Source organism: Lepidochelys olivacea (assembly GCF_965140295.1).
Source record: "Lepidochelys olivacea isolate rLepOli2 genome assembly, chromosome: 3".
NCBI classification, from domain to species: Eukaryota; Metazoa; Chordata; order Testudines; family Cheloniidae; genus Lepidochelys; species Lepidochelys olivacea.
In genome coordinates this window covers 20949656-20958674 of record NC_140413.1, presented here as the reverse complement: position 1 = coordinate 20958674, position 9019 = coordinate 20949656, and positions in this window count along the sequence as shown.

Below are 9019 nucleotides of genomic sequence, written 5' to 3'. Positions count from 1 at the left end.
TTATTGTATTTTCCCTGCAAAAGATGGAGAGGAATGAAAGTTCCCTATAGAACAGTGCAGTTGAGTTTTACGAGACAAGCTTCTCTTACTGACATAATCATCGACTCTGTTTATTGTAGATATGCAAAGCTAGCAGGTCACATTATTACCAAACAGTATACTGATTATCCTAAATGCCAGTCTCAGCAGAGTTGGAAAGATGTCACGGTGAGATTGTGCATTACATAAAACATGAGTGTATTACCAGGTTAATGTGTGTTTCCCACAGTGAGTTAATCTAGGGACTAAAAAGTTAATCATCTCACTAAACTAAAGTGAAGAGCTGTGCAGAGCAGCTTGAGGATTGCTCTTGAGAAATATGTTGGCTTTCAAGATGGTTAGATCCCTCAGTCTTTGGAATCTATTTTCAGCATATAAGTGAAGCATTTTGTTAAGAATATCCAATGGTGCCTTGTGATTCTTCAATAGAGAACCTTACCTGTTGCTACATAGATTGATATGCAGAGAAAAAAAATATGATTACAAGAATTTATGTGGCACCCAGCACCATAGTACATGGAGCCTTGTCTACACGGAGTTTTAGCCACTCATGTACTTGTAGCTGTTTGAAAACAAAATAAGTTGTACTGTGTAAAACTCATGCTGCCTCAACGTAAGTTGTCAGAGTAACAGCCGTGTTAGTCTGTATTCGCAAAAAGAAAAGGAGTACTTGTGGCACCTTAGAGACTAACCAATTTATTTGAGCATGAGCTTTCGTGAGCTACAGCTCACTTCATCAGATGCATACCATGGAAACTGCAGCAGACTTTATATACACACAGAGATCATGAAACAATACCTCCTCCCAGCCCACTGTCCTGCTGGTAATAGCTTATCTAAAGTGATCATCAAGTTGGGCCATTTCCAGCACAAATCCAGGTTTTCTCACTCTCCACCCCCCCACACACAAATTCACTCTCCTGCTGGTAATAGCCCATCCAAAGTGACAACTCTCTACACAATGTGCATGATAATCAAGGTGGGCCATTTCCTGCACAAATCCAGGTTCTCTCACCCCCTCACCCCCCTCCAAAAAACCCACACACAAACTCACTATCCTGTTGGTAATAGCTCATCCAAAGTGACCACTCTCCCTACAATGTGCATGATAATCAAGGTGGGCCATTTCCAGCACAAATCCAGGTTTTCTCACCCCCCCCCACCCCCATACACACACAAACTCACTCTCCTGCTGGTAATAGCTCTTCCAAAGTGACCACTCTCCCTACAACGTGCATGGTAATCAAGGTGGGCCATGTCCAGCACAAATCCAGGCTTTCTCACCCCCCCCCATTTTCCCAGGGACACACACACACACACACACACAAACTCACTCTCCTGCTGGCAATAGCTCATCCAAACTGACCACTCTCCAAGTTTAAATCCAAGTTTAACCAGAACGTCTGGGGGGGGGGTAGGAAAAAACAAGGGGAAATAGGCTACCTTGCATAATGACTTAGCCACTCCCAGTCTCTATTTAAGCCTAAATTAATAGTATCCAATTTGCAAATGAATTCCAATTCAGCAGTTTCTCGCTGGAGTCTGGATTTGAAGTTTTTTTGTTGTAAGATAGTGATCTTCATGTCTGTGATTGCGTGACCAGAGAGATTGAAGTGTTCTCCGACTGGTTTATGAATGTTATAATTCTTGACATCTGATTTGTGTCCATTTATTCTTTTACGTAGAGACTGTCCAGTTTGACCAATGTAAATGGCAGAGGGGCATTGCTGGCACATGATGGCATATATCACATTGGTGGATGTGCAGGTGAATGAGCCTCTGATAGTGTGGCTGATGTTATTAGGCCCTGTGATGGTGTCCCCTGAATAGATATGTGGGCACAGTTGGCAACGGGCTTTGTTGCAAGGATAAGTTCCTGGGTTAGTGGTTCTGTTGTGTGGTATGTGGTTGTTGGTGAGTATTTGCTTCAGGTTGCGGGGCTGTCTGTAGGCAAGGACTGGCCTGTCTCCCAAGATTTGTGAGAGTGTTGGGTCATCCTTTAGGATAGGTTGTAGATCCTTAATAATGCGTTGGAGGGGTTTTAGTTGGGGGCTGAAGGTGACGGCTAGTGGCGTTCTGTTATTTTCTTTGTTAGGCCTGTCCTGTAGTAGGTAACTTCTGGGAACTCTTCTGGCTCTATCAATCTGGGGTGGGAGGAGGTATCGTTTCATGATCTCTGTGTGTATATAAAGTCTGCTGCAATTTCCACGGTATGCATCCGATGAAGTGAGCTGTAGCTCATGAAAGCTCATGCTCAAATAAATTGGTTAGTCTCTAAGGTGCCACAAGTACTCCTTTTCTTTTAACGTAAGTTGTGTATGCACTAGGGTTTTGTCCTGATTCAGTTGCACTGGTGGCTAAAAACCTAGCATACACAAGACCAGAGTGTAGTTTATATGACTTAGATTGCAGTAAATGATATGATATGATTAGTAGTAAAGTATATGAAGCAGAAATCTCCATCTGCCCAGAAATACCACAATTTTGCAAGACAGAAATGGGGAAACTTAGACAATAGACTGAATGCTGGGAAATGAACATCGCAAGAAGTCTGGACAAGGAGGTGTGATTTACATAATTTCCTGAATGTAAACAAGGTCTGGATCAAATGGGAGTGATTCCAAATGAGAAGGCTTGCTGCTGAGTATGCTCTGTCTCTTGGTAGCTTTCTCCTCACCAATAGAATCTTGTAGGCCCCAATCCTGCAACGAAATCTGCATGCGTGAACTAACTTCAAAGGGGCTCAGGCACAGGGGTCCATCTGCACAGATTTGATTGCTTTAATCAGGGCTTTAATGTGAAAATTACTAATCTATTATTGTTACTCCAGCAGAAGTGAAATGCAAAAAGTAATCCACAACACAAATGATCAAAAGCCAGTCAGATTTTGAAAATCTTTCCATTTTTATTTTCCGCATACAACATTAGTAACACGTGTATTTTTTAAAATATATGGGCTGAAATCCTGGCTCCATTAAAGACAATCAGAGTTTTGCCATTGACTTCAATAAGGCCAGAATTTCACCCATGAAATTGTCCCTTTAACATATCTGATGACAACATCACATATTTTGATTCCAAGATGGATCAGCACCCTGCAGGCAATTAAAACTGCTATATCATGCTTTTCCTGAAGTACCATAGTATATTGTCTGCTCTATTATTGGATGATAGTGTAGACATAATTTTAGATTTATGCTGCATAAAAAAACTATCCAGGGTGTACCACAGAGCGATTAAAGAGAATCACTAGCTTTAAAGAGAACATTTTAAAACTTATTTCAACACTAATGGACAACTGATGAGTGCAATTCTGCCTCAGATATTTGATGGAGCTCCCATCGATGGTACCCACCTGAAATCAGAATAGGGTCATATACCTTTAAAAAACTGGAGCTAAATGTCACATATATCTGAAGAATTACAGAGCAAATCCATTAGCCCTGCTGACAGTACGAAGAGCAAGTAGACATCGCATGACCATTGCCTTTGTTTGCACTGCAATTTCACGTTTCATACAAATGACCAATGACAAATGTCCAAAAAGCAGTTCTAGGTCATTTGTTCTGTTTGTAAACAGAGAAAAATGTGAAATATTTAACAAGACAGACATAATGATTAACTCTAGAGCCTCATATTGCAAGGGTTGGGGGTGGGGTGGGGGAGAAACCCAGACACAAGTCTAGATTGAACCAAGGCTTTTATGGCCTGATTTTCAAAGGGGCTGAGCACTGATTTCAGTGGGAGTGAAGGTTGCTCAGCCCCCTCTCAGGTCATTAGGGACAGCAGACCTGAGCCTTGAGATGAAGAGTTAATCAAGCGAAGTCTTTTGCAGTTCCAATGTATTTTCTGTTATATTTATATTAAAATCACACCCACAGGGCCCAGTAAAGATTGGGGTCCCGTAATTAGCACCATGGATTGGATCCACAAAGGGATTAGTCATTGTAATACCTAACTTTTAGGTGCCTAGAAAATCACTGGAACAACGAGAGCCCCAGAGTCTGAGTTAGGTGCCTAGGCTCCCTATATAATGAATGGGGAGAGCTGGGTGCCTAAGAATAGGATCTATAAAAGCTATTAGGTGAGGTCTGCCTAAACTAGCCAATGGGAGATGCTGATGAAAGGGGTGTGTCCTAAGTCCCACTCCCTCATGTAGTTAAGCACCTAAATCTGGCCTGCAGGGATGCACCTATCTCGGCTTGTGATCCACTGCCAGGAACCCCTCTTCTGGACTCAGATGGCTTGGGCACCTAATCCATTTCTTATGAGAATGAGTGATGCAAGCACTTAACTCCATGCAAAGTGGTCATGAGGAGTGGGAGGAGGAAGAAGCTTCCCTCATAAACTTTAGCTCAGTGGTCAGGACTCACCAGCAAGTAGAAGAGTCTGGTGCCATTCTCTCCTGAGTCTGATGAGAAGGGATTTGAACAAGGATCACCTCTCTCTCAAGATAATACTCTAGTAACTGGACTATGGGATACTCTGATGTGTCTCTTTCTCAGTCTCTCCTGTTGAAGCCATTCCACTTTAATTAAATAATTGAAATATTAAATATTAATTGGGCCAAAGACTGTATCACTCGATATTTCAGTGGCTAGGGCACTCTCCTGAGGGGTGAGAAATTTCTGTACAAATCTAAAGATATGAGAGAGGCCTCCTCCTCCCCTCCCCGCTCCAGTGCTTTGTGTGGAGTTAAGCATGCTCAGAGCACACCTACTGGATCAGGCCTTGCAAATAACATAGACACTCCTATGCCTATCATCCCTGGGTTCATGAATTGCACTGGGGCTAAGGTTGGGATATAGGCACCCAGATACCTACAATGAAGCAACAGTGTGTATGCCCAGAAGCGGAACATAGGGGTCTGGGCAATTTTTACAGTGGAAATTTAGGAATCAGGTGAGTTTAGAAACATACAATGTCAGGCAGCAGCTGAGCGTTGTTTTTGTGGATTGCAGTGTTGCCTAAAACTGGGACTTAGAGTGTAAGCACTTAAGTCCCTTTGTTGATCTGGCCTCATATGAACATATACAAAGATAATTCCCAATCCACATTGTTTCCTGGATAAGATTGCCTGAAATTTCTCTTTGAATTTACAAAAGTCATATAGGTGAACTTTTTGGAACAGGTTTAATAGAGTACAAATTAAGTCCTTGAACATTCAAGCAAATCTGTTTAGGCAGGCCCCTTCCCCACATTGGCGCCAGTGGGGCTCTGTGTGAGCATCAGGATTTTTCCACATGGACCAGTTTGCAGGTTTCGGGCCACACCTTGGTTAACTGATGTGGATCATAGAAATGAAAGATGCTAAAGACCTATTAGATCATATAGTCTGTCTCCTCACCAGTCTAGATGATTTAATAGGTCTTTTTCCACCTCTTAATTTATATGATTCCATGACTCACAATTTGGTTAGATCACCCACCATCAATGCATGCACTAAATTGCTCTACCATGCATCTGACATATCACTTAACCTTTAAAATGACAAGTTACACTGCACATGCACTCCCTGATTTTCCCTTCAAAAATCTTACGTTTGTGTATACTTATAAGTTTTACCAGTGTCACTGTTTGCGTTAGGGCTGTGATTTTTTAAACTAAAATAGTTTTAATGATAAAAGTCCTACTGTGGATGGAGTTATATTGGTACCGAGGTGACTTATACAGGTATAACAAGGAGTCCGGTGGCACCTTAAAGACTAATAGATTTTTTTGGGGCTTAAGCTTTCGTGGGCTAGAACCCACTTCATCAGATGCATGGAGTGAAAATTACAGATGCAGGCAGTATATACTGACACATGAAGAGAAGGGATTTACCTCACAAGTGAAGAACCAGTGTTGACAGGGCCAATTCAATCAGGGTGGATGTAGTCCACTCCCAATAATAGATGAGGAGGTGCCAATTCCAGGAGAAGCAAAGCTCCTTTTGTAATGAGCCAGCCACTCCCAGTCCCTATTCAGGCCCAAATTAATGGTGAAAAATTTGCCAATGAATTTTAGTGCTGCTATTTCTCTTTGAAGTCTGTTTCTGAAGTTTTTTTGTTCAAGTATAGTTACTTTTAAATCTGTTATAGAATGTCCAGGAAGACTGAAGTGTTCTCCTACTGGCTTTTGTATGTTACCATTCATGTGTCAGTATAATAATGTCTGCATCTGTAATTTTCACTCCATGCATCCGATGAAGTGGGTTCTAGCCCATGAAAGCTTATGCCCAAATAAATCTGCTTGTAATTTAATTGCTTGTAAAGTGCTATATATATTTTAAGTAGTAATAGAAGATACTGGCTTCTTCTGCCATGATTTCATAGTTATGGCTTTCACTGACTGCTCTTTGATGTATAAACTGCTGAGTTTATAACTGTGTAATAACAGGTTACTGATGATATAAAGATAATTTGCAAAAATACAGTGACTACAAGAGTAATGTATTATATAATAAAATATTTTCAAAGGGAACTGCATTGTGTACATAAATCAAGATGCTTCAATGTTAATACAAATTATAGCAATATCTGAAAACATTTCTAATAGTGCAAATGTGATCTTCAAAGTTCCCCCATACATATAGACACTTGTATTTCAGAATAGGACAGGCTCATTTAAATGCTTCATTGGTCAAACTGTTGAAGCAATACTGGTATATTGTCAAGTATTTCACTATGGGCCACCTTTGGTTGTTTCTGCCACCTAGTGGCTGCTGCTCAGTTATCCGCACCACACATTGGTTGCTGTGGATTAGATGAGGTCCTTTCAAAGAAAGAGTGGGAAAAAGTACACTAGCCCATAGGTGCTAGAGCTAGGAGTGCGGGGGTGCGGTAGCACCCCCTGGCTTGAAGTGATTTCCATTATATACAGGGTTTAAGGTTTGATTCAATTGCTCTCAGCACCCCCACTACACAATATTTCCAGCACCTCTGCACTAGCTTTAGAGGGGTAGCCATGTTAGTCTGTATCAGCAAAAACAATGAGGAGTCCTTGTGGCAATTTAGAGACTAAGAAATGTATCTGGGCATAAGCTTTTGTGGGCTAAAACAGTGGGTGCCACAAGGACTTCTCATTGTTTCTGCACTAGCCTAATTTTGGTGTGGTTGTTTTGTACTTTTTTTTCTTCCAAATCTCTGTCTATTACAGAGACAGCAGAACTTCTACCAGAGTTTGTGATGTATGAAATCCTTTTGTGTAAAGGTTTGAATATAGTGCACAGATGCACTACAAAAGACAATAGTCTTCACCCAACAGTTAGCTCCACATCTGGAGCTATAGTTAAATGTTTTTTTTTTCCCATTCAAAGTCTTGAATAAGAAATTATTTTTATTTCCCCCATTTCTTATACACACCAGCATTTGTTCTCTTATCTATGGAAGATTATTACAAAGAATAACAAATCTGAGTCATTCACCATGGGCTAGATTCACAGAGAAACTTTACGTGTGGTGATGCTGAATATTGCCACGTCAAATTTGTAGGCACTCAGAAAACCATGGGATTCACAAAGCCTGAGTTCCGTGCCTAGGCTCCCTATACAATGAATGGAAAGAGATAAGTGCCTCAGAATTGGATTCACAAAAGTCAGCATCCTAGGCAGCTCCTCACCTAAGCCAGGCAGTGGGAGATGCCAAGCCACAGTGTGTGCTAAACCCCATCCCTTAGACATAGGTGACTAAGTCCTGGGTGCAAGGAGGGGGTTCCCTCTGAAAACCCTGCCTTGGCATTAAGTGCCTATGCCATTTTAGCAAGAAGCCAGGAGAGGAGGCCTTCCCTTATAACTCTTAATCCAGTGGTCAGTGTAGGGTATTCAGATGGGATGTAGAAGACGGGAAGTTCTCCCTTCACGTGGGGAAAGGTGACTTGAATAGGGACCTACTGCTCAGGTGTAAGCCCTAACCACTGGCCTATGGCATATTATGATGTGAGACTCCCTCATTCTTGCCTATTGAAGCTGTTCCACTGTGGCTAAATAACAATAGAATCATGAGGCCAGAGAGGGAGAGAGAGATAACCCCACATGAGAATGGCTCTGTAGATTGGTGGTTAGAACATTCACTTAAAAGGGGGTGGTGATGGTGGTAGTGGTAGAAGACTCAGTAGCCAGTCTCCTGGTCCATCTGCTTTCAAAAAAACAAAACCTTCTACAGTGGAACAGATTCAACAGCAGAGACTGAGGAAGCCCTTCCACATTAGGGTATCCTATGACCCTGTGGTTAGGACACTAATCTGAAAAGTTACAGAGCCCAGATAAAATCCTTTGTCTCCCTCAAGTGGAAAAGGGATCTGAACTGGGGTTTTCCCCATCCTAGATGAGTACCCTAACTACTGGACTAAAAAGCTATGAGAGAGGCCACCCCCAGTTGTTTTGTGCAAGCTTACATATAGAGGCCCTATCCAGTAGGCAAGTTCTGAGCACACTTACTGTCTCGGTGTCCATGGGTCAGTTAGATGGAGGAATGCTTATCTCTCCCTAGTGCATGAATCATGCTGAGGCTTAAGCATCCAGTCACCTGGTGTGTGGTTGAAATACAGTTGCACAGGGAATTTTATTGCAAAAATGTAGGCAATGAGTGAGTTTAGCTGCCTGCCGGGTTCGGTGGCTGAATGGGGGGGAAAGGGGGGCTGAATTTCAGAAGGGACTGATTCTGGGATTTAGGCACCTAAAGTGGCAGTTAGGTGCCTAAGTCCTTTTGGCAAAACTATCCCAGATGTTTTAGTTTTATTTGGAAATGCTATTATTCATTTGCATCAGACCTTGGTACATATTTTACAGCTTCTATTGCCATTCACTCATACAGACATTTAGAAATACTTCAGCCCTTTTAAGCTGCTTAAACAAGCAACCACAGACCCCATCAGGGATGCTGCTACAGTAGCTTCTTGGAAAGTGGCATGACTTCACACACCTAAATCATTGACATCTCCATGGTAATCCAAAGGCATAGACCTATTTCCAGGTTGGTACAGCACTTAGAAGTAAATGAGG